General features: G+C 40.9%; 1 pseudogene; it reads right to left on the bottom strand.

Moving 5' to 3' along the window:
- The window catches only part of LOC127637518 (conserved oligomeric Golgi complex subunit 5-like), a 99,687-nt pseudogene that overhangs the window by 8,018 nt on the left and 65,806 nt on the right, over positions 1-25,863 (bottom strand).

Here is a 25,863-nt window from a genome sequence, read left to right as displayed (position 1 = left end):
CCCCCTTCCACTCCATAGTCTGACGGGGCGTGGGGTGCAGTTTGGGTTATCCCATCAACTTGTGCTACTCTGATGCCTTTCATGGTTGTACGCTGTCTCTGTGTTTATATCCACGTCTCCTGCTCAATATGGAATACCCTTTCTGTGGACAAACACAGAACTACTTTCACTTTCACCTGGAGCTTATCTTCTGATGCTGCAGTGTATTGTTCACCATGTTGCAAAAGCCTGTATTTTTTGTAATCGTCATAGGTAACATTTGTAACAGTATTGTAACAGTAAACATACAAGGCACGGCGATTCTCAGTACACAGAAGGAATAACAACATTGCCGTTTATCAAGCGCTGAAACTGGTGCAGAAGAATCTGGAATAATGATAAACATTGCAACAATCACCTCTTTGCAACCTGAACTGGTTCAGAAGGTTAAATCTTTGTGACACGCTAAAAACAATCTCGACGCAGCACAACAAATGAAACGGAACGCAGGTGTCTCGATATGTGTTTCTGAGACCTGAAGTCATTTTTAACGTGACACGTTGTCTAAAAATGTGCCGGTCCTGCATGAGACACTGAAGAAACAGCGAGACGCGGCGCAGCAGTTAAGGACGTTCGTCCAACGCGTTTACAAAGGAAAAGAATGAAAAAACTGAGCAGACTCACGCAAAAACACGCTCTGTGTGAACGGCCCCCAACTCATCCGTTCGCACGTATCTGGGAGTGAGAGTGCGTGGGCGAAACAAGTTCGGAAGGCCTGTATGTTTTTTCCGAACCCAGAGTCGTCCATGAAAAACTGACCCAAACCCGGCGGCTTCTAACGTAAACGCATAGTTCTGTGTGTACCCAGAACAAAATATCACTCAAGCGGTTTTTGCAGAGCTTTAACAGGTTAAAACGGCTACTGTCCAGGCCCCCCTCAAGCCAAAAGGTCCAATTCTCCCCCCTTATTGGCGGGCCTGCTTACAGCAGGTAATTTAACAATTGACAGAGATCATTTTGAAGTATATAAAAAGACTAAACCTAAAACATTAAAGAGACAAAACTTCTTGCAGAGGGTTTTATTGTGCTGACTGTTATTCACTGTTAATCACAGCAAGTTATAATCACGAAAAATCACTTGCAAAAGTTGCAATTGTTCAAATAATTTCAGATAATTTGCATCTCCCATTTAAACCACCACCACTAAAAATATTAGGACACAAACTTTGTTTGGACAATCATTTTAAGGAAGAGGCTTTATTTTCTTAATGGAAAATATAATTTCTTATTTATTTTCTTGTGATTTTGGGCAAAATGTGACCCAGACATGTCTCTTGAGATTCACACTTTTAACTCCTCTCCAAAGGAGTAAAAAATTCCCCCAAGTCTTCATCTGAGCAGCTGCTGTTGACATGATGAACACCAGAGTGTTTCCAGACTAGGACGACTCAATAGTTTGTTTATTCCTCAGCTGTCTTCCCTCAGGAGTGCCCTTCAGAGGGGACATAAATAAAGCAAGCCCACCAAGCCTGACTCGGAGCCTGAGGACACCAGCGGTCCTGCAGGGACGAGAGATGTGGACAATGCTGAATCACAGGGGTGACAGTTTAACCTTTTGTGCGACCTTCGGGACATTTGTCTTTTTCATTTCCCACCCACAACCTCTCCGAGTTCTCCCAGCATGTCATATGTTTAACCCATTAGATGTTGGGGTCCAACAGTACCGCTGTGTCCTGAGGAAGCTGGGAAAGATGGACAATTTGGAATGCCCAATTCCCACTACTTAGTAGGTCCTCGTGGTGGCGCGGTTACTCACCTCAATCCAGGTGGCGGAGGACGAATCTCAGTTGCCTCCGCTTCTAAGACTGTCAATCCGCGCATCTTATCACGTGACTCATTGTGCATGACACCACTGAGACTCGCAGCACGTGGAAGCTCATGCTACTCTCCACGATCCACACACAACTCACCACACGCCCCATTGAGAGTGAGAACCACTAATCACCACCACGAGGAGGTTACCCCATATGACTCTACCCTCCCTAGCAACCGGGCCAATTTGGTTGCTTAGGAGACCTGGCTGTCACCATTTTGGCTGTGTCAATGCCACAGCATAAATTTTGATATTTCAACCTCAGTTCCTATAATACAGCTATAATACACTGTGCACACAAAATAGTCACACTCGGGACCTTCAGGACAAAAATGTCCCCATTGAAACCCATTAAAACGGCAATATTTGATCCCAGTGCCATTAAAGATTAAAATCATGTATTCTATGATTTTATGCTTTTCATTCCGGAGCCCTGACTTCAAAATTGCAATTTTTGTATTTTCCACCAGATGGCGCCATTTTTCTCATATTTCACCTATGGAGCAAATACAAGCTTTTTCCCTATTTTCTGATTGCTGTATTATAGAGCACTGCAGGACAATAGAATAAATGATGCAGCTAAAATTGTGTGGATGTGTTGGTATGGATGTCAGAGTGTGTCTGTGTGTGATACAACAGTGGCATTATGTAAACTGACTGGCATTTAAAGGGTTAAATCCTGAAAATGAATGCATATTTGGTTTGATCAGGACTGATGTTGGTTAAGAAAATTAACACAATGAAAGTGGAAAGTAATATTAATCTATAATATTATTATGGCAGTTTTTTGTCCTCGAAGGACCTCTGAGTAACCTTTTTTTTTTTTATTGACACACAAGGGTTAAATGTTATCAAACTCTGGCACAGCCCTTCCTGTTCTATTCACCAGACAACCCAGACCACTGAAAGACGCAGAACAAAATGAGAGAAAACAAGACTTGAATGAAGGACAGAGGACTGGGAAATGTGTCCTTTATAGCAGTCAAACACACACACACACACACTTCCTGTTGTCAGTATGATATAATCGCAATATTAGCTCATAACATCAGAAATACATTAGTTTTTCAGCAGTACAGTTTAGAAGTTTGTTTATAACAAGTTTTGTAGTTTAATGGAAATTAATGCATTTAACACCAAACATGCAATTGACAAGAATAACATTTTTACTGATGACTCTGAGATCTGTGGGCCATTTCTCTGAAAACTGAACTAAACAAATTGCGCTAGTGTTGCACGGTATGCCACTCAAGTGTCGTGGTACCCAAGACTCAAAATATCCCATCGTACAGGTGCACGATAACAACGGTTTATTTATAAGCTACTGTTTGTGTAGCTACTATTTTTTGCTCCGGCAAAACTTTCATTTCAATCAAAGTTGTCTGCAATAGCATAAAACAACTAGACAAAACTAATTATTTCTGAATGCATTGAATGTTGAAATAAGGTGAGACAAGAAAGACATAACTGGAAAGTAACAATAATAAATAGTGCTCACATGGTACGAAAGTAAACGTCACGTTAATGCTTGTGAAAAAGCCCATGAGGGGAGAACACACAAACTTTGGCATGCATGCACGCTGCTTATATGTGACCGTCAGAAAATAGACGCAGCACCAGCGGACACACAAGTGACCGTATCATGAGTTAGTCAGATGATCTACTTATGAGTGAAGATAGCATATAAAAATACATATGTCCACATTGTGTGGAATTTGTCTCCCCCAATCCAATGCGCACCACTTAACCTTCCATTTCAATGACCTTTTTGACTTGATCTATGATAGGACTAAAGGGAAAGCATTTTTATACACATTTGGGGGAGATTTATTTCCAATTAAACATGTTGAGGTCATGTGACAAATGTGCCATTCTATTATTGTTGTTTATCATTGCATACTGTAATGTGTATATTGCACAGAATGCATTAAGCTGTAGACTAGTATTACATTTCCACAGACACACCATAGTGTGTGTATGTTGTTTGCTTACCCAGACTAATCCTCCTGGTGCATGGTAATGAGTATAGCTTCAACAGAGTCAGTGACCGAATTGAGCAGGGGCTGAACGGCACTTCTCATCAGAGCCAGAACTGACTGTAAGAGACAAACACAATAAAAGATAAACAAAGGATGGATAAAACCAACACTGAGCTTGTTGACATGCACACCAACCAATATGCTGATAACTACCAAAAATCATCTTATTTAAAAAAAACTGACAACGCAAGAAACCTGTGTTTACATGAGACTTGAAATCTATGGATTATCTGATTATCTGAAAAATGTTATCCCCTTTTCTCCCAATTTTTAATGCCCAATTCCCACTACTTAGTAGGTCCTAATCGTGGTGCTGTTACTCGCATCAATCCGGGTGTCGGAGGACGAATCTCAGTTGCCTCCGCTTCTGCGACCGTCAATCCGCGCATCTTATCACGTGACTCGATGTGCACGACACCGCGGAGACTCACAGCATGTGGAGACTCATGCTACTCTCCACGATCCACACACAACTCACCACACGCCCCATTGAGAGCGAGAACCACTAATCACCACCACGAGGAGGTTACCCCATGCGACTCTACCCTCCCTAGCAACCAGGCCAATTTGGTTGCTTAGGAGACCTGACTGGAGTCACTCAGCACGCCCTGGATTCAAACTTGCGACTCCAGGGGTGATAGTCAGCGCCAATACTCGCTGAGCTACCCAGGCCCATTTTTGAGTGCTTTTGATTCGTTTACTCATTTTTAATTGTCAATTTTAGATTTCTTAGTGAATTAATTCATATGATATGAACCTCCAATTATTTATACCATGATCAATGGAAACATGTAAATGCTTCGTGCTGCAACCCCCCCAATGTTTAAGCCAAATCTACACCCTTGGTTATTCTGAATACGTAACACTGTTAGATGTACTCCGTTAAAGCGGTTGCACACCAGGCGAGAAGCACAGGGCACAGGTTTATGCCAAAGGAACAACGTTTAAGGCCTTCACATGACCTTACACAATGTCGGCTTACTAAGCATAATTGGTTTAAAATTGTGCATGTAAACACGCTCACTGATTAAAGAAATAAGCCATAAAAGACGCCATGCCTTACAGTAGCACATGGTCTTGAGTGGCTTATTTTAGAACATCTTTGAACGTGGCTCATCCAATTCGATTTTAGTCAGTCAGACGCTTTTGTAAGTTCGTATGATGGAGTTCATGCTTTCTTGAAGGGCATTGACTCGTATCATCATCATCTCTCATGGACTCTCTTTCCATGTGATTGGCTGACATTTGCTGATGGGACATCAGTCTGACCATCGCGCGTGTCACGGGAGCGGAGCAGTCTGCTCGGCCCTCCCCCTCCGCGTCCTAGCCTCTTATCAAGCTCTCCATATCTGCGCGACATCAATGCAAACACAATAGGTCTCTGGGAGCGATCATCGCAGGTCATCTGCGAAACTCCCTGCGAGCAGGAGATAAAGATGAATCTCCAGCACTCATCTCTTGCTCTAAACTCCTTCAGAACAAAGTAACATTGGCGTCCTTGGCAGACTCAACGTTTACCAACATTCCTTGCCCAGTGCGGCAACTGGGTAGCAGTAGTGCGAATGCTAGTTCACGCATTGACATGAAAAGCAGAGAACAACCAGATGATTTTGGTAGTTATTAGCATATTTGTGTGCATGCATTCGCCCTCTACTTATGCAGATTGGTCAAGATGAATTTTGCATTGCCTTCGCCAATTGGTGCATTGAGGGCGCTCCTGAGGTAATGCATGAGCGAAGGCCACAAGACAGTTTGTCCTCATCAAGTGAGCCATTTTGGACCAGGCCAGTGAGATGAAGTATCCCATGGCAGAGGAGTGAACCGACACACTTCCTGGAGGACGCTGGCCATTAAAGTGTGGCAGTATGTTTTCACATTGGACTGTTGTGCTTACACTCAAAGATCAAGGGTTAAAGTGTGTGTGTGCGCGCTTTGCTCTATACAGCTGGCAGGTTTTTGTTAAAAGCGAAGAAGGGGAACAGAATGACCGGTTTACTCATCTGATAGCCAATTTAACTCCAGCGAGAGAGCGCTGAATTCAGAGCAGCTCAATGTTTACCCAATTACTTTCCAAAACCACCTCCAGACTCAGTGTGTGTGTGCGTGTGTGTGTCAGCAGCATCTATATCAAAATTCTGCCCCTCAGTCTGTTCAATGTCCCTTGTGCGCCCCTGTTAAACTCTCCATCACAAACAAAAACCAAAAACCTTGTGTTGCATCAGGCAACACTGATAAATGTTTTGAATGTGAAGGACATTACCTGCTGCAACCTGATATTTATGGAGGGCCAAATTACTCCAAATTAAATCCTTAAATGTTAAAACAAATACATAATGAAATCATAGAAAAACGATTCAATCCTTAAATCACTAAATAAACCAATTAATGCAGCTTGCATTTAATTTTAGCACTTTTTGTGGTTGATTTTACAAATCAAGCATGAGTTTTGTGTCTTTTCAATTTCAAGGTAATGGCTATCACTCAAGAACAGTGCTAAACTTTATTTAGGAATTTATTGATTTATTTAGGGATTTAGGGTGTGTTCACACTTGTAGTTCGGTTCTCTTGGTCAAGACCATAGACTGTAAAAAAGATGGACGACGCCCCTTCTCTCTTTTCCATTGGTGAGAACTGAAGCCGCCAGTGTCCCGATATGGCGCTGACATCTTGGGACTTGAGTCTGCGCAGTTGCGATTTCTGGACCAGACCTGCGCAGTAGTGAGCAGGAAATAAAGCTGCGAAATCAAGGCCCCGCCCTCACTCTCGCCGAATCAATCGCAAGCACACGCCCCTGCACTTTTGACTTTTGACGGTGTGAAATAATGATAGAAATTTAGATATTAAATTTAAAGCTCCAATCTCCTCAGTCCTCTGAAGATACCGAAAAAAGTCAGTTGGTGCTTCAGTGACTACTTCGCTCAGAGAAACTGTCAATCACAGCTGTCAATCATGATGTCACAGCACCGTTTTTATAGCATCAAATAACGAACTAAAAACAAACACTTGAAATGACATCAACGTGATAGAAACGACAGTAAATGACAGAAACTATCTTTGGAAAAAAGATATGTGAAGCGTAATTTAATTGTTTAGTTGGTCTCACGTCCCGTTGAATAACATGGGGAGGCGGGGTTTATGATCTATACTAGGACCAGTCACCGGGGGGCGATCGAGACGTTTTGGCTTCACTTTTGAGGGCTTGTGCGGCACACTTGGTCAAGACCAAAAATTAAAATTATTTATTTAGTCCTGGTTCGCTTGATGTTCACACTGGCATTTTTAACACCAAAACTAATGATACAAAACCAAAGGAATCAGGGAAAAGTCACGACCTGATTGGACATATTTTATGACGTATATTTCTTGATGCAACTCACCGAACATCCAAAACAATGCTGGCTGCAGGGCGAAATGCGCTCGTTGGATGTATATTTGTATATATGGTGGCACAATATGTGGTGCAACCAACATCTAGGCAGAAATTTTGTTGTGACAAAAATCATAAATCAGAGAAAATCTCTTTACAAAACTGTGTGTGAAGTTTGATTGATTGATTTATTAAATGTCAATATTTAAAAATTTTTTATGAAAAGGCACATTTTGTTCAGGTTTGCGTCACACAACGCAAAGAAAATGTTCGCCTTGCATCGCTCGCGTGAGTTTGACCGCTGGATTATAAACTTTTGTTTAAACTCGCGTTCGCGCGAGTAACGCGAATCCGCGAGTATTCCCCCTTCTCTTCCGGAAAAGGACAGGAGGCGGGGCTTCTACGACTTGGTTCATGGTAAAGTTCAACCAATAGCTGGAATCAAGTAGACGCGCATATTTTCAGAACTTACCAGGTAGTCCAACTTCCTCGCTCACGTTCCTCCAAGCGATGTCTTTTTTCATCTCTGTACATGTTTGACCATTCATCTATTTTTCCAGATTTCTTCTGGTACTACATCAGTACGTCAGTGACATCCGGACAATCTCAATGCTGATAGGCTTTCGCGACAATGCGGATATTTCGCTCGAGTCGAAACATGTAAACTCGCACGAATACGTTCGAGTCGCACCATTCGCTTCATTCGTGCCGCCTGGTGAATCCGAGTCTATTCGCATCTTTGCATTGACTTTGTATGTAATCACGCCGTGCGAAACGCTCGCTGTGCGTTGTATGTGAACGCACCATAAAACCAACAAACAAGCATTAATATATATAACAAATGAACTGACATGTGGTCGCTGGTGTGCGTTTATAAGCTATTTTACAACATCTTTAAATGTGGCTCATACAATCAGAATTTCGTGTTAGTAACATCCATTTAATAATGTTAGTTTTACTGTTTTACCACATGGATATTAAAATGTGACCTATTTTTTTGTTACATTTTCAGCCATTTCATGACATATACAGTGCTGCTCCACAGACATAAAATTACCCATACCATGATAAACGATTTTCAACCCCTAATTTAAGTGCATTTATTGTTGTTGAACGGCGTTTTACCTCTAAAGATGCAGTGAGCGCTTGTTCTGCGGCCGGAGGGATGTTGCCCATCCCAGATATTACCTGAAAAAACACACAAGTCAGCATATTTAAACACCATCAGAACATTGGATGGTAATTTCTCTTTAAGATCACCGTAAAGGCCCTATAAAATAATCGTACTGAAACAAGCGGCTCCACTTTTCACCAGTAAAACTTTGATCCCGTTCAGTATAAATATTTAATCACAGACTAATCTCTTTTTATTACCGTATTAATCACACCGACACTGTTGGCTGACATGTTTTTTTAATGGGGGAGTTCGGGAACTACATCAACCGGTGCTACATAGCCAGTTTTTAGAACTATAATGTCTTGTATGAGAGGTGGCGTCCTTACTTTAGCGACGGCCTGTTGCAAACGGTAAAGAGAGTTCACCACCGCAATATTCCTCCTCTGGCCCTCCGTGAGAGGCCCGATCACCTGACTGGCATCACCCTGCATACACAGCTGAGACAAAGGGAGAAAAAAGGAGAGATTAACAAGATTAAAAGAATCGTTCGGCAAAATATGAAAACTTTGTAATCGTGTACTCATCCTGATGTTGATCTAAACCGGTTTGGAACAACATGAAGGTGGGTAAATGATTTACGAGACTGAGATTTATTATCTCTTTAAGAGTCGAGACTAAAAACTGGAGTAAATAAATGCAGAGTAAACATCAAATGCGCGGCGACCGCAGGCTGCCTCTAATTTCCTCTGATCTCCTGGCGTTCGTTTGAGGACAGAGGCGCTGGGCTCAGTGGTGGCACAGCGGTCAGCGTGCTGGGACATGACTGTCGCCATGGAGCTCGGACAGCAGAGGCAGCTGGTATTGTGGGAGCGACGGGGAGAGGAGAAACAAGGTGGATTTGTCTAGCTCAGTGCAAAACCACAGGAACTAACAAGCAGAGAGTTGTCTCGGTCATGAGCTGACAGCCGCAAACAAACACGTATTCATGCAGCTCTGATGCTGCAACACTGTCCACAAAACAGCCCAAACGACTCAAAGAACAAATAATACTAAACTCGGAATTGTAAAGAAGTGGCACAGCTGAGGAAATTAAATTGGACCAGGTATGTCCGGGTCATATTTCATCCCAAAATCAAAAGATGAAAAATTATATAAAGTCCAATTTTTGGACATTATGATTTTTTTCTTTTGCATTGTAACATTATTTTCATTACAATTAAGCACATCCCAATACACTATTATTAAATTATTATTTTTTTAAATGCTTGTTATACATTTTAAATTGTATAATATGTATTATAGTATTTTTGTTGTACTGCCTTAAAGTTCATTTACATTTTAAAAGCCATTGAATTACAGTATTGTTTTTACTGTAATACAGAACATGTGTTGTACTGCCTTAGTGGTCATTTTAATAAAAAATATTGAATTACAGTATTTTTGTACTTCTTGTACTCCCTTTTGGTCATTTAAATTAAAATACTAAAAAAAAAAAAAAAATTTACAGTATTATTTTTTACTGTACTTTTACGTTTTATGTTATGTACTGCCTTTCATAATTTAAATGAATATATATATATTAAAAAACTTGAACTGCCTTTGGTCATTTAAATTAATAAAATAAATTAATACAATTAAAATAATTTGATTGCTGTATTATTATTATTATTATTATTATTATTATTATTGTTGGCTGTACTCCCTTTGGTATTTTAAATTAATAAAATAAAATAAATTAATACAATTAAAATAATTTAATTGCTGTATTATTATTATTATTATTATTATTATTATTATTATTGTTGGCTGTACTCCCTTTGGTATTTTAAATTAATAAAATAAAATAAATTAATACAATTAAAATAATTTAATTGCTGTATTATTATTATTATTATTATTATTATTGGCTGTACTCCCTTTGGAAATTTAAATTAATAAAATAAAAATAAATTAATACAATTAAAATAATTTAATTGCTTTATTATTATTATTGGCTGTACTCCCTTTGGTAATTTAAATTAATAAAATAAAAATAAATTAATACAATTAAAATAATTTAATTGCTGTATTATTATTATTATTATTATTATTATTATTATTATTATTGGCTGAACTGCCTTTGGTAATTTAAATGAAAAAATAATTGAATTATTTGTAGCTGTAATACAGCAAAAAAAAAAAAAAACTTATAAAAATGTCTGAATGCATCATGGTAAGATGCAAATAAGAATTTACAGAATTTAAGAAATTGTGCTTAATATATGGCACAATGCAAAAAAATTTTTGTGGCTTTTAGGTCCATGTCTAAAAGCTTTAAAGACATATGTACTGACAAAACTCACTTTTACCAGATTTAAAATGCACATTCTTTCTCTGCTGAGAAAGCAGACCAAAAATATTGATGATGACTCATGTTGCACTAAACAGATTTTTATCCAATCAAATGCTCTTTAGAATGAGATTGTTCCTCTCCCTCCAACTTTAGCAAGCAGTAAATCTTGGATAATGACCAACAGATGTTTCAGCAAATAATCAATGATAAACAATGTTACCCAAACACAAATTGGAAGGATTTTGGGCATGTCACCCTCCATAGTGCACAATAGAGTTAAAAGATTCAAGGAATCTAGTCAAATCTTGGTGCGAAAAGGGCAAGACAAAAAACATTTCTGAATGCATGTGACCTCTGATCCCTCAGACGTCACTGTCTTAAAAAACATCATTCATCTGTAACTGATATCATAAACATGGGCTTGGGATTACTTTAGTAAACCTTTCTTAGTCAACACCACTCGCCGCAGCATCCACAGATGCAAGACTATGGAAAGGAGAAGCCGTACATCAACACTGTCTTTATGTCATGATACTTTAAAAGTAGCATGCTATTTTGAACATAGCATGCCCTTGTCAAGTGATGTAACAGGGTCTTTAATGGTCCTCAGAACAGCCAATCATTCATTTTTTCGTTGGATTTTGGGGTGAATGCACTGCTCTCTGACTAAATGGTGGAGTAAGTAAATGGTAAATGGTCTGCACTTATATAGCGCCTTTTTAAACTTAGCGGTATTCAAAGTGCCTTACACTGTGACTCATTCACACACACACACCAATGATGGCAGAGCTGCCATGCAAGGCGCTAGCCTGCCATTGGGAGCAACTTGGGGTTCAGTGTCTTCCCAAGGACACTTCGGAGTCATGTGGGCCGGGAATCGAACCGCCAACCCTGCGATTAGTGGCCGATCCGCTCTACCACCTGAGCCACAGCCACCAAAGTTGGTACAATCAATGTACTACAAAATATATATTATCAATATCACTGCTGCTACAGACAGCTTAAAACAGAACCCAAAATCAAAACACTAAATTGTAAAAAAGAAACACAATCATCAAGAGATCACACCTCTTACAGTAGGTGGTGGAGGGGGGAGGGGGGGGGGGGTTGGGGAAATCAAATTGAAGGAGAATCACACACTGTCTGCGAGGAAAAGCCACCTAGGATAGTGGCATAAGAGGTACTATGGCAACAGTCTAAAAATGGCAAGGCAACGCTTAATTAACTTTTCATGTGGCAGGTGTGGAGATGCCAAGCGAGGTGAAGTAACGCTAGCGAGGTGGGCTGCTCCCTCACACCTGATGGTTAAATTAAGCATTGCCTTTGATATATATATATATATATATATATATATATATATATATATATATATATATATGTATATATATGTGTGTGTGTGTGTGTGGCAGGGCAGAGGGCCGGGCTGGGTTGAGATGCTACACACCCGGCCCCTAATCAGGCTAATTAAGCCCTTGAGAGGGATAAGAGCGAACGGAGACGGCAGTGCGACAGAGAGAGAGAGATTTACGGACAGCTGTCCGACACCTGTGTGTGTGTGTGTGTGTTTGTGTCTCAGTTTATTATTAAACATTATTTATATTGTCAATCCGGTTCTCGCCTCCTCCTTTCCATTAATCCCGTTACACTGGTACCGAAAAATGGGAAGAAGGAGGGATGCACCGTAGTAGAGTCCTCTCCACTACCATCCACCCCAACTGAGTGGCCGTGGCCATCTGCCGGGGGACGGAGGAGCCTGAGAGCAGATGAATGGCCGCCGGCCACGAGGGGAGAAGGAGCTCCTAGCCGACCACTGCCAGGGGCGGGAGGAGACCCCTACCAGCCGCTGAACGCTGTGGGGTCGTGACGACCACGAGCGGGGAGGGGCTCCCGGCCGACTGCCTGGAGCGGAAGAACTGCTGCCATGGAGACTCTCCTGTTCCCCGAGAGGCGGGCCGTTCCATCCGCCAAGGGCTGGAGGACTGCCTCCGATCCACCCGGGAAGCATGTCTGTCGTCCATTACAGGGTGGAGGAGTGGCCGAGGACCAAGCAACGGCGTATCGGAGAACTGGCGAGTAAGTGTTGTTTTTTATTCTCTCTCTCTCTCTCTCTCGGTGCCGCTCTGCATTGGCCTTTCCCTCTCTTTTAAATTTGACTGTTTTTTTGGGGTTGAAATTACAGTGAGTTACAGTAATTTCAACTCGTCCCTCCTTTAAATTAAAAGAAGCTAAAATCTGGGTTATAGGAATAGTTCACCCCAAAATGAAAACGCTGTCATCATTTACTTTCCCTTGTATCTTTTAAGTACCATGTAGGAGGTATTTGCACTTGGTCATCTGTATTTACTGATCTAATGCTAACTGATTGAATAAACTCTTGGCTACATGAATGTATCCTCTCCAAACGGATATAAATCAGATCTTCAATTCCCGCTCTATATGCAAATAAAACAGAGTTCACTTCTGTGATTATGCAAAAAATGCAGGGCAGTGAATTTAAAAGTTGTGATTTTATTACAAGTGACTTTGCACAGTGTGCATGTATGTGTGCGTGTGTCTGTGTGCGTGTGCGTGTGCGTGTGTGTGCTGTGCATTTTGTCCCTCGTTTAGGTTAGGTTACATATGTCCATGCATGATAGCTGTGCTTATTAAAAATGTTCGGTTTCTCCTACAACGTACATCCTTTTCTTGATTTGTTATTATTTATTGCACAACACAAACCCTATGCAATTACTCTCTAATAGTTGTTACGTTTCCCCCATGCTGGCGTAGCACTGTTTACATGCATGTCTTGAACAGCCAGATGCATTTATGCTAGACCGAGTAAACCTTTTCAGGTTTTTCTATCTGTCTTGAATCCGTCTTGAAGAGTGTTTAAACCAAGTCTTTTTTGAATGATGGGATATCTCTCCTATCTGTTAAAAAACATGAAGTGACCAAGTGTAATTACCCCATAGTGTTTGAGTCATGTAAATTACATTTATGATGTTTTAGTTTGCTTTTTTGTCCCCATCAATTGCAATTGTCTGGAAGAATGCAGCTCAGATATTCTGCTAAACTTCTCCTTTGGTGTTTTACAAACAGGTTTGGAACGACATGAGAAGGGTGAGCAAATGATTGATTTTTGATTGAACTACCCCTTGAACAAAGATATATAAGACTATAAGGCTTAGATATACTTTATACGAAATCGGCGTCATTTAGAACAAAATCTGGCCATAAATAAGGGGTTTTTGCATTCATTTCGGTGGTTCGTAACATCTCACCTGGGTGAACTTTTAGGAAAACTTCTAACCGGCTGCTAAACACCTTCTTATTGCTATTGGTCCACATCATCGGTAGGTGTGCCCTCAAGCTCCGCCTACTAATTTGTTTACATCGTTCAGTCAGTATTCAGAGGTATTAGCGAGCTGGTGCAAATGTACGTACCTACATCGGTACAATCGTTCACATAGAGACATTTTTCAAGACCATGTCATGTGATTTTTAATGAGTCTAAAAGTAATCAAATCTACTGAAATACTCGAGTACCCATTCACACATCTGCCCAAATTAAGATGTGCCTCAATCATCATTCTTTTGTCTGTATTCTGAACATTAAAAGTCATTTTTACACCCATCTTTGCAGTAGTATTGGTGTCATCATGAATTGTAACCGGCGCATATAGCGTGTTAGCACTAGCGTCATCAATTAAAAATGTAAACAAGACAAATTACAAATTTTCTACAGCATATATATTACTTGAAATCATCATAGATTGGTGAAAACAACACTTTTACTGACCTCATGTGAGTTATATGCATAGAATGAGGCATTAAGGATAACACATTTTTAAGGTTTTACATGTAGCGTCCTCATATTTAAATGCTCCTCTAAACGCATCCCACCTAGAACGTGTTTTTACCCCTGAAAGACGAATGCAGAATAACTTCTCCGGACGTATAACAGGGCTTTAAGAGACTTTTGCTGTTGTGAGGACCTCATCAAATTTCTGACTAAGAGTTTTATGCATTATGCTACTTTAATACAGTCATGTCAAGTCAGGACGTTCAAGAAAGTTCAAGGTTTGCCTTTGAGTTTGACTGTTAATGCAGTTCACAGGGTTTGGATTGGCCCTCACACACATCTGTATGAGAACCAGACTCTCATTTTTCATCCGCCTGCTGACACAAGACAGGTAGAGTGAGTGTAGCAGTGAGTCTAGGACAGACACCGGTCTAATGCAATCACACACACTCACTGGCCAGCCTTAATCAATCATACCTCCAGCTCAGAGAGAACGAAGATCGCCCTGGATGAACAAGCTGGGACATTTAACTTAAACAGCAGAGCAGAAAAAAATCAGCACTAATTATGCATTTAACTTCTGTACATTGAGCAAAACCATCTCTTTGAAAGTTCAATAGGGGTAAAAACACTCTGAACACCTTAGGGACATTTATCAAGAAAAAGTCTGAATACTTCGAAAATTAAAAGCACACCTATCCTCAACATGCCAGACGATTTGAGTTCATTGCCGAAGTTTAATTCTTGGGGTAAGCGGTTTGTAGCAAACGCCACTTATAATGTCACAGAGCATCTACCGACCAACCGCTGCATTCTGATGTGACCTCACTCCTTATCCTCACCTTCGCCTGATCGGTTGAGCCGCTATTTTGAGTCCAAATCAACTAGCGACTTTAACTAGCTAGGTTTGGTTCATCCTTGCCTCTTGTCCAGGTCACGGCTCTCAGCAGGCGCTCTGATTCTCTTGCGTTCATTTAGACAAGCCCTGCCCTTCCCCTGCTCTCATAATGAGCTCAGTCGCTGGTCGTTTGTGTGTGTGTGTGTGTGTGTGTGTCACCTCCGCGGCGGGGTTGAGGGCCATGAGAGCCGACAGAGTCTCGGGTTCAGCCCAGCTCATTATTTCTGTGTGTCTTACCAACTGTTCTGACTTCACGCAGAAGAGCTGAACTGTCTTGGCGGCGTTCTTGGCCACCGCGATTGTCAGGGCAGGGTCCACTGATGCAACGTTCAGCTCGCTAACAGGTAGAAAATTCCCCATGCTGGCGGAAATGCGATCATTCAAAAAAGACTTGGTTTAAACACCCTTCAAGACGGATTCGAGACAGATAGAAAAACCTGCAGAGGTTTACTCGGTCTAGCATAAATGCATCTGGCTGTTCAAGACACGTATGTAAACCTTTCTCCGACCAAACAGTGCTACGCCAGCATGGGGGAAATGCGAAAAACTTTTTATTTTTCTTATTTGCAAGCATGTAATTCTGGTTCTGTTCACTCCATCTCTCTCCAAATAGTCTTATTTCATTCCACTAGATGGCAGCAAGTTATAGAAGAAATAATATTTCCTCTATCACCTTCGGTCACAAAATGCCGATCTAAAATGTAGGTGGCGCTCTAACGCATTTTAGCCCTCACAGATGTGCTCGTCCATAGACATTCAGTATAATTTTCAGCTCACGCAACACCCCCATTGTTCCATCGAATATCTCGGCCTCTGAGTGGACTACAATTTCAATCTAGGTGTCATTGGAAAGCTGAGATCCTCCCCTTTGTGATGATGTACAACAGTTCATCATCAATAGTCGATAACATATATGTCTGATGATTTATTTAAAATGCTTTACTGCTGGGTTGCATATTTTGTTCTGGACATGTAAGATATAAAATTGGATTATTCACACAAGCATGCTCACAGACAAGTTAAAAATGGCTAATTCTTTTGAAAACTTGCTAAGGTAAAATTAGCTATTTGGTGCTTACAGCAGCAGTGATCAGCGCCTTAAAGTGACGCTTGTATTTTATGTCTTACAAATATCATATTTCATCTTTTAACTTGTATTAGTGCAACAGAATAAACTATACAGTCGCATTCATGAGAATGAGAGCTTTCTTTTGCTATACAGTATGATTTGCCTATTTACATGATATTTGAAAGACATGCCATTTAGGTGGCGCTGATTTGGGACACAAATGTTTTTAGGCCTTATTTTGTTATTTTATGTAACATAAATATAGAAGTGTGTCCGCAGAGTTGAAGAGGTTAAAGAGAAACTGACCATATTTTATGTATACCATTTTCATGTAATATTTGTCTCTTTTTTGCAAATGTGTGAACGGCTTGTAATGCAACTTAAAAATGAGCCCTTCCTGGACTTCCTAGGTTGCCTATTAAAGCCTGTAGACTGATTTTCATGTGAAGGCTGCGGGTCGCTTTTGGCGGGAAAATCCAAAGGATGTGATGTTTATGCTCCCGAGAGCCTCAGACAGTAGCTTCTCTTCCGCTATTCAACAGCGACAACAAACTGCAACACTACATAACATTATCTTAGAGATGCAATCCAGCAATTGTCCGGCTCCCAGAACAACACGACTCCTACACAAACTCAGAGTTAGCCAAAAAAAATGTATCTACTGAATCCCGTCTGGCTAAGTGGAAACGTGATCATGGTTGAATTGAATCTTATTGGACAGGTAAACTTAGATAACGGCAAAGCGTGTGAAATATAGTGCCATTAGGATGGATCTGTGTCATTTTAGCTAACTAGATCTTGCCTGCTAACGCTGATGAATTGCAAGCTACCTTGCTTCGTAACTTTCAAATAATTTCAACGATCTTCTCTTTATACTAAAAGTCAGTTTAATGTCAATGTTAATCTGTAATTATTCAGCAAGCTAAACTAGAATAATACATTAAATGAATACTAGACAATGTTCAAGATAATGCAAAAAGCTCCATTCATTAGTGGAACGTAACTTGGTTATACAGGAAATATATACAATTATCTGTTATTATAAAACAATAGTGCATCAATATCTCAAAAAGACAGTTGTGAAGGAATCACATCAATACTGAATTGTGTCAACATATTTATAATGTACAGTCTTATTTTATAAACCGCTACTGTCATCATCCACCAGATTTAGCTAACCGCTATTGATAAAGCTGGCTAGCTAGCTAACGCCGACATAGGCTATCGTATAAATGCAGTCAATGCATCATGCAAAGAAAAGTGATTACTTCAAACTACAGTCTCGCATAGTCATTCCGATATCCACACTTTGTTTTAGCCCTGTTCCAGCACTGGAGAGTTTGTAGTAAAACAATAATAACTGTGTAATTTTAATTATGCTACCTCATCTGTCAGCATGATGCCGGTGAATCACATTCAGCCTCTTTGAACGTTAAGTCGTTGTTTTGTCCGATGCACGTTTGCTCGCGTCACTATGGAGTGTGTGCACGAGCACGAGCAACAGGTAGCTGCTGCAGTTCACGCAACGGCCACAGGTGTCACTAACAACAAGGGTTTCTGAACAATGAATGGAAAAAGAAAATCGATATTGCAAAAGAATTGAGCCAAGTTGTTGCAGCTATGAAATCCTCTCGTTGAGCCTCAGTGAGCTTAAAAAGCACAAATCCCTAATCTCCAACCACTCTGACAATAACATCATCAAATAAAGAGAATACAAATGGCAAAATGACAGAGTGAAATATAATAAAATGCATTTTCATTAATATGGTAATAACTTTACCGGTGAGTAAATGCTCATAACAAATATATTATGCACACTGTTCCCTACGCAGATGATTTGACTAATGCATAATTGAGCAGTTCAGCACGCAAGCCTCTTAAAATAGGATTCAACCTTTGTTACGCCACCACAGGAACGTTCGTTCAACTAGGAGTTAAAAGGACGTTTATAAAATATATCTGTGAGTGAAGCTTAACTTTCCTCACTTTATAAAACGGTCATGCACTGTATGTTTCAAAACCGAACTACTCAAACATGTTTGACTGTCAGGAAACGTTTCCTCAGGGACGGAGGTGAGGTGCGTATATGATGTGGCAGAACGGAGAAAAGTCTCTGTGATATTCTAGTCTCTAGATATGGCTTATAGATAAGTGTTGGGATGTTTTTGTCAGGTGAAAATCATATAACTTGGAAAAAAGTGAGATTTGATCATGCACTTTCATTGCACAAGCGGTGCAGGATGAGCCACGTGCTAAAGTTGGGAGAACATAAGGTTATAAGAGCCAAAACTCAAGCTATAAAATAAAATAAACCACAGCAGCACTCTGACTGTTATCGACTTCATTCATATGGGTCCCGTGGGTTAAAACAATGCTACAGGCAAAGACAGCTTCATATCGAACATTCAGAGAGACTTTTGCTCTGACTCTGACTTGCTATTTGAAAGGCAAACAGCTCGGGAAAGAATTCTGGGAAGAGGCAAGGAAGCTCTCAGCAGTCACAAAGTATTTTAGGACAAAGAGGGAGAGATAAATCATTTAAGATCTTCTTCGATGGCTTGGGGAGCAGTTGAGTCCATAACAATCGACCGAAAACTAAAATGTTTTCTGGCGGCCTCTAAGCAGAGCATCTTTGGCAGGTATATGAATAGTGCACCAAATATTGACATTTCTGTCATTATGATCAAAATCACCCTGATTTCGGTACAAGCCTGTATGCTGTTATTAACAACTTCAGTTTTAGTCTATAGTCTTGTAAGGGGGTTAATGATGGGCAAGTAGGAGGCGAGAACCGGCTTGTCGGGCTACTCAGTCACCCGGCAGATGGTAGCGGCGCTCCCCTGGGTGGATGGTAGTGTCGAGGAATCTGCGACGGGCATCCCTCCTCCTTCCCAGGTTTCGGCACCAATGTAAGGTGGTTAATGATGGGCAAGAAGGAGGCGAGAACCGGCCTGTCAATATAAATAATATTTAATTAAACTCAAATCCAAAACACACAAACATAAACACACACATGATGGACATGCCCATAATTCTCTCTCTCTCTCGAACCGTCGTCACCGGCCGCCTTTATCCCTTGCGCACCCCATCAGGTCGATTGGTGACGGGCGTGCGACATTCTAGCCCGGCCCCGCCCCCCTCCGCTCCACAAGTCTATTCCTGATTCACGCACAAAGTTACCGTATGGCTTTAGAAAACTTGTAATTTATGAGTGATATGGGCAACTTTTATGGTCCTTTTTGGAGCCGTGGTCACTATAAACAGTCGCTCTTTGGTAAAACGCAGCATAAAGACAGAGTTTCCATTTTGGGGTGGACTATCCCTTTAAAAGTCGTGCAATGCAAGCCCACTTGGGTCTGGTGAATATCATTTTTCAAACAGGGCTTGATACAGGCTTAGAGGAGAATAATGCACAAACATTTGGATAATGAAAGTAATGTAAAAGCCCCTTTTTGATTCCTATTGATCCGAGGGAGAGAAGCACAGATCGTCATTAGCTTGTAATAACAGGCAGCGATCAATAGGGCTGTACCTTCGAGGCCTGGGTTTAAATTACAGCGTTTTTGAAGGGAGGACATGCCAACTGAGATCCTTCGGTTCTAATTAAGATGGGCACCAAGTGAGCAGGGGTTAAATGAGGAGGCTCTTTTGTATCTGAGAATGCACTCTATAATACGGACACAAAAGTGCCAAAGTGATGAAGTCAGAAATGCTATTCAAATGTATTCATTTGGCAGAAGCAATTAGCTTATCTACAACAACGTTTTGTCTTGGGATGGGCTCTTTCGACAAAGTGGAGATTGCTACAGGGAACTAAGCCTATAATAGATTCATGGTGCTGTTCTATGACGACAATGCTTAAAAGTTGCTAAGACAAATTCCATAGACTATGGAAAATATTAAATATAGCCAATAACAAAGTACAGGACAGTCAATGAAATCCATCCCAACAAAATTTGAATGCTTTTTAGGAATAAAAGCCTCTGCTTTGGTTGAACCTCATTGGAGGCAAATGCACTTCACACATGAATAGGGTTGGGAAGTGAGAACCTGTTCCATTTTTTATTGATTGTTCATGACTTTCGGTCCTGTGACGGTTCAAGAATATGCAATTTTCCACAAACGGAAATGGACCATCATAGTAAAATACTGACAATGTTTCCTGCATCACAATTCAGTGGCAGTGCTACTCCTCTACTGAGTCTACAGTGCAAAACATACAGTGCGACCAGTGTAGTCTGATTCCCGAACTAATGTCTCTAATGAACCGGTTCTTTTGAATCTACAGTGCAAAACATACAGTGCGACCAGTGTAGTCTGATTCCCAAACTAATGTCTCTAATGAACCGGTTCTTTTGAATCTACAGTGCAAAACATACAGTGCGACCAGTGTAGTCTGATTCCCAAACGAATGTCTCTAATGAACCGGTTCTTTTGAATCTACTGTGCAAAACATACAGTGCAACCAGTGTAGTCTGATTCCCGAACTAATGTCTCTAATGAACCGGTTCTTTTCAATCTACAGTGCAAAACATACAGTGCGACCAGTGTAGTCTGATTCCCAAACGAATGTCTCTAATGAACCGGTTCTTTTGAATCTACAGTGCGAAACATACAGTGTAACCAGTGTAGTCTGACTCCCGAACTAATGTCTCTAATGAACCGGTTCTTTTGAATCTACTGTGCAAAACATACAGTGCAACCAGTGTAGTCTGATTCCCGAACTAATGTCTCTAATGAACCGGTTCTTTTCAATCTACAGTGCAAAACATACAGTGTAACCAGTGTAGTCTGATTCCCGAACTAATGTCTCTAATGAACCGGTTCTTTTGAATCTACAGTGCAAAACATACAGTGTAACCAGTGTAGTCCGATTCCCAAACTAATGTCTCTAATGAACCGGTTCTTTTGAATCTACAGTGCAAAACATACAGTGTAACCAGTGTAGTCCGATTCCCAAACTAATGTCTCTAATGAACCGGTTCTTTTGAATCTACAGTGCAAAACATACAGTGTAACCAGTGTAGTCCGATTCCCAAACTAATGTCTCTAATGAACCGGTTCTTTTGAATCTACAGTGCAAAACATACAGTGTAACCAGTGTAGTCCGATTCCCGAACTAATGTCTCTAATGAACCGGTTCTTTTCAATCTACAGTGCAAAACATACAGCACAACCAGTGTAGTCCGATTCCCGAACTAATGTCTCTAATGAACCAGTTCTTTTGAATCTACAGTGCAAAACATACAGTGTAACCAGTGTAGTCCGATTCCCGAACTAATGTCTCTAATGAACCGGTTCTTTTCAATCTACAGTGCAAAACATACAGTGTAACCAGTGTAGTCCGATTCCCGAACTAATGTCTCTAATGAACCAGTTCTTTTGAATCTACTGTGCAAAACATACAGTGTAACCAGTGTAGTCCGATTCCCAAACTAATGTCTCTAATGAACCAGTTCTTTTGAATCTAAAGTGCAAAACATACAGTGTGACAGTGTAGTCCGATTCCCAAACTAATGTCTCTAATGACCAAATTCTGTTTAATCTATATCATGAAACACAGCACGTCCTTGTAAATAATTGGAGATGAGGCGAGTGTAATCGTTTCTCCATGGAGCCACCGAGACCCAGGTAAAGTGTTGAGAGTGCAGACTGCAGAGAAATATATCAGAGAGTTTACAGGCTTGGAAAGAGAAAGGGTTAATAGTGCAAAGGCAGAATACTGTACATGGGTAATAAGAGATTCAATCCGATTGCAGTGTGATGAAAGCGAGAGCGGAGGAAAGGATAGAGACGCGGCGCAGGAGGGGAGGATGTGTAACTCATTCGCAAACAAAATGAGCTTTTGAGATGCATGACGGGGCAGTGTCTTAAACAAAACCCTCAGACTGAGACTCACCAGCTGTGGCTTTCTTCAGCTCCTCTGAGAGCGTCTGAGTGACTGAACTCCAGAAGGTGTGCAAGATGTCAGGCCGCCCATCCTAAAGAGAGGCAGAAAGAGGACACGCTTTTAACACACATTACACTCACCTGCAATAGCTGAAGTTTACCATATGTCATGATGATGGACAACCCGTATAATGGAGTTTAGATAAACATTTGAATGCAAACAGGAACTTGACGATAGATATGATTATTATGACTTATAAACGCCCCCCCCCCTACTAATTTGCTCTCAGCGCCCCCCTGGCATCCTTTGAAAGCCCTGTTGAGAAGAATATTTAAGCTCTTTGAAGCTCAAAAAGCACATAAAGGCAGCATAAAAGTAACCCATAATACTCCTGTAGGTGTAATCCATTTCTTCTGAAGCGATCCAGTTGGTTTTGGAAGAGAACAGACCATAATATAACTCCTTTTTCACTATAAATCTTGGCATCTGCTGTCTCCTTGGCAATCATGATTTCAAGCTTGATTACACCTCCTAGTGCCATCTAGTGCTCTGCACATGCGTCAAGCACTAGAAAGTGTAATCAAGCTTGAAATCATGAATGTGATCACTTCTGATGACACTGGAGTCTGATGAATTACTTCTATGCTGCATTTATGTGCTTTTTGGAGCTTCAAAGTTGTACGGACCTACAATGTGTGCGGGTGTGTGTGTATAGTTGTGTGTGTGTCAGTGTGAGAGAGAGTGTGTGTGTGTGTGCATGCGTGTAGTGTGCGTGCGTGCGTGCGTGTAGTGTGTGTGTAGTGTGCGTGCGTGTGTAGTGTGCGTGTCGTGTGTGTGTAGTGTGCGTGTCGTGTGTGTGTGTAGTGTGCGTGTCGTGTGTGTGTGTAGTGTGCGTGTCGTGTGTGTGTAGTGTGCGTGTCGTGTGTGTGTGTGTGTAGTGTGCGTGCGTGTGTGTAATGTGCATGTGTAGTATGTGTGTGTGTGACTGTGTATTGTGCGTGTGTGTGTAGTGTGCATGCGTAGTATATGTGTGTGTGTGTAGTGTGCGTGCGTGTAGTGTAGTGTGCGTGCAGTGTGCGTGTGTAGTGTGTGTGCGTGCGTTGTGTGTGCGTATTGCGTGATTGTGTGTGGTGTGTGCGTGTGTATGTATGTGTAGTTTGCGTGTGTGTGTGTGTAGTGTTAGTGTGTGTAGTTTGTGTGTGTGTAGTATGTGTGTGTGTAGTGTGCGTGTGTGTCTGTGTGTGTGTGTGTGTAGTGTGCGTGTGTAGTATGTGTGTGTGTGTAGTGTGCGTGCGTGCAGTGTGCGTAGTGTGTATGTAGTGTGTGTGCGTGCAGTGTGCGTAGTGTGCATGCAGTGTGTGTAGTGTGTGCGTAGTGTGCGTGTGTAGTGTGTGTGCGTGTGTGTAAGGAGGCTGGTGTGTCTCTGAATAAGCCAATTAGAGCAGCAGTGAAGGTTTCTCGCCCGATCTTCACCCTGTCACCACTCGGCTAGACTGGGGGGTGTTTTAATAAAGTCTGTTCTTCCCTAGGCTAATCAAGACGCACAATTTGTGTTTTTTTTGTCAGTGTGTAAGTGTTACGCGACAGCATTGAGTGTGAAAGTGAGCCGTCAAAAGTGAACACGCAGGACCGGCTAGGACAGCCCTTCTCACCTCTTAATAAACAGCTATTACACACAAAACAATCAATCAATGTTTTGTATAATAGATGGGTTCTCCGACTCTTAATGACATCATGAACGTTGGCAACCCATTTTACTTCCGTAATCTGACATACTTTGGGGTGAAGGACATTCAGTAAGGGTAGGGACTAAATTGTATCCATTTGGAATTTATTGGATTGTAAAAAGTAGGCGTTTCAAAGGTCATTAAAGGTCATTCTCCCCCTAACCCTGACCCTTTCACACTTTCCTTACCTCATCACTTCTGCTGTACTGCTGGAGAGAACAAAATCAACCAGTAATAGTGTTTAAGTTGTCAAAGAAAAGGGCACAGCGTCTGCCATACAGCTCACAAATCACCTGTGCCGTATGTCCCCGATGACTCACCGTACATCAGCCTAAAGGGCTTTTCAGTGACTGTACTGTGATTCAATGGCTGTCTATTATGACTCAATTTCTGTCGCTACAAAATGTGAGAATCCTCCAATGAACAAAAATGTGACAAGATGAAGAATGTCTTCAGAGGAGAACATTAAAAGTGGAACATATTAATAGTATATACATACATCGGGGACCAAAAGTCAATCGGCAACAAGACAGGAGAACGTGACTTATATAGGTTTGGAACGGCATGAGGGTGAGTAAATGATGACCGCATTTTTACTGGGGGGTGATCTGTCCCTTTAAATTAAAATTAAAATACATAAACGTTTGTTTCTTCAACCTCGGGTACGTTCATGTGCAAGGGGTTGATTTCTACTAAAACGAACTAAAAATTCAGACTGTCCCACAGTTGTGGTGTCATTTCTATGCCAAAAATGTAGCCCCTAATAAAGTTAGCATACTTATTCACCAAGTTTCAGTGAGAGCTTGCTTGACATGAAATATAAGCTTGAAGGGAAAATAAAAAACCGAACAAATCAAGTTAAATATTACTTGAGCAGATTTTTACTTGCAGTCATTTCCAATCAAGCTGTAATTAGTGGTGCTTGCCAAAGGCAAGGCATCACTATTGTTCTCTTGCATACTTATTATTCTTCTTTTTATTATTATTGCACACAAAGTTTGGCGCGGATTTATATTATCAAGCAGCCAATAAGTAATGACCTAAAATCTTCATAGCCACACCCTAAAAATGCTAAAAACATGCTAGCATCGCCTTGCGAAGTGCTAAAACATGCTAAAAACGTGCTAGCAATATGCTAACACATGCTAGCATCTCCTAGCGAAGTGCTAAAACATGCTAAAACGTGCTAACATCATGCTAACACATGCTAGCATCGCCTAGCGAAGTGCAAAAACGTGCTAGCATCAGGATAACACATGCTAGCATCAACTAGCGAAGTGCTAAAACAAGCTAAAAACGTGCTAACACGTGCTAACATCTCCTAGTGAAGTGCTAAAACATGCTAAAAACGTGTTAACATCATGCTAATACATGCTAGCATCGCCTAGCAAAGTGCAAAAACATGCTAGCATCAGGCTAACACATGCTAGCATCAACTAGCGAAGTGTTAAAACAAGCTAAAAACGTGTTAACACATGCTAGTATCACCTAGCGAAGTGCTAAAACATGCTAAAAACATGCTAGTATCCTGCTAACACATGCTAGCATCACCTAGCAACGTACTAAAACATGTTAGCATCATGCTAACACAAACATAACACCTAGATGCTACCATCATGAAAAACACATGATAGCAACATTCTATGACCATTATTTTAGTGCTTAGCAACAAGTTAGAAAATACTATTTAACGAGTTTTGCCACGGCAAGCACCACTCACATTTTCTTCAGGAAATGTACCTATCTAGTATTGCCATTATTATTCTGAGCCAAAATATGAATTAATTC

The sequence above is a fragment of the Xyrauchen texanus genome, chromosome 45 (assembly GCF_025860055.1).
Source record: "Xyrauchen texanus isolate HMW12.3.18 chromosome 45, RBS_HiC_50CHRs, whole genome shotgun sequence".
NCBI classification, from domain to species: Eukaryota; Metazoa; Chordata; class Actinopteri; order Cypriniformes; family Catostomidae; genus Xyrauchen; species Xyrauchen texanus.
This window is presented reverse-complemented; position numbering and strand designations above follow the sequence as displayed.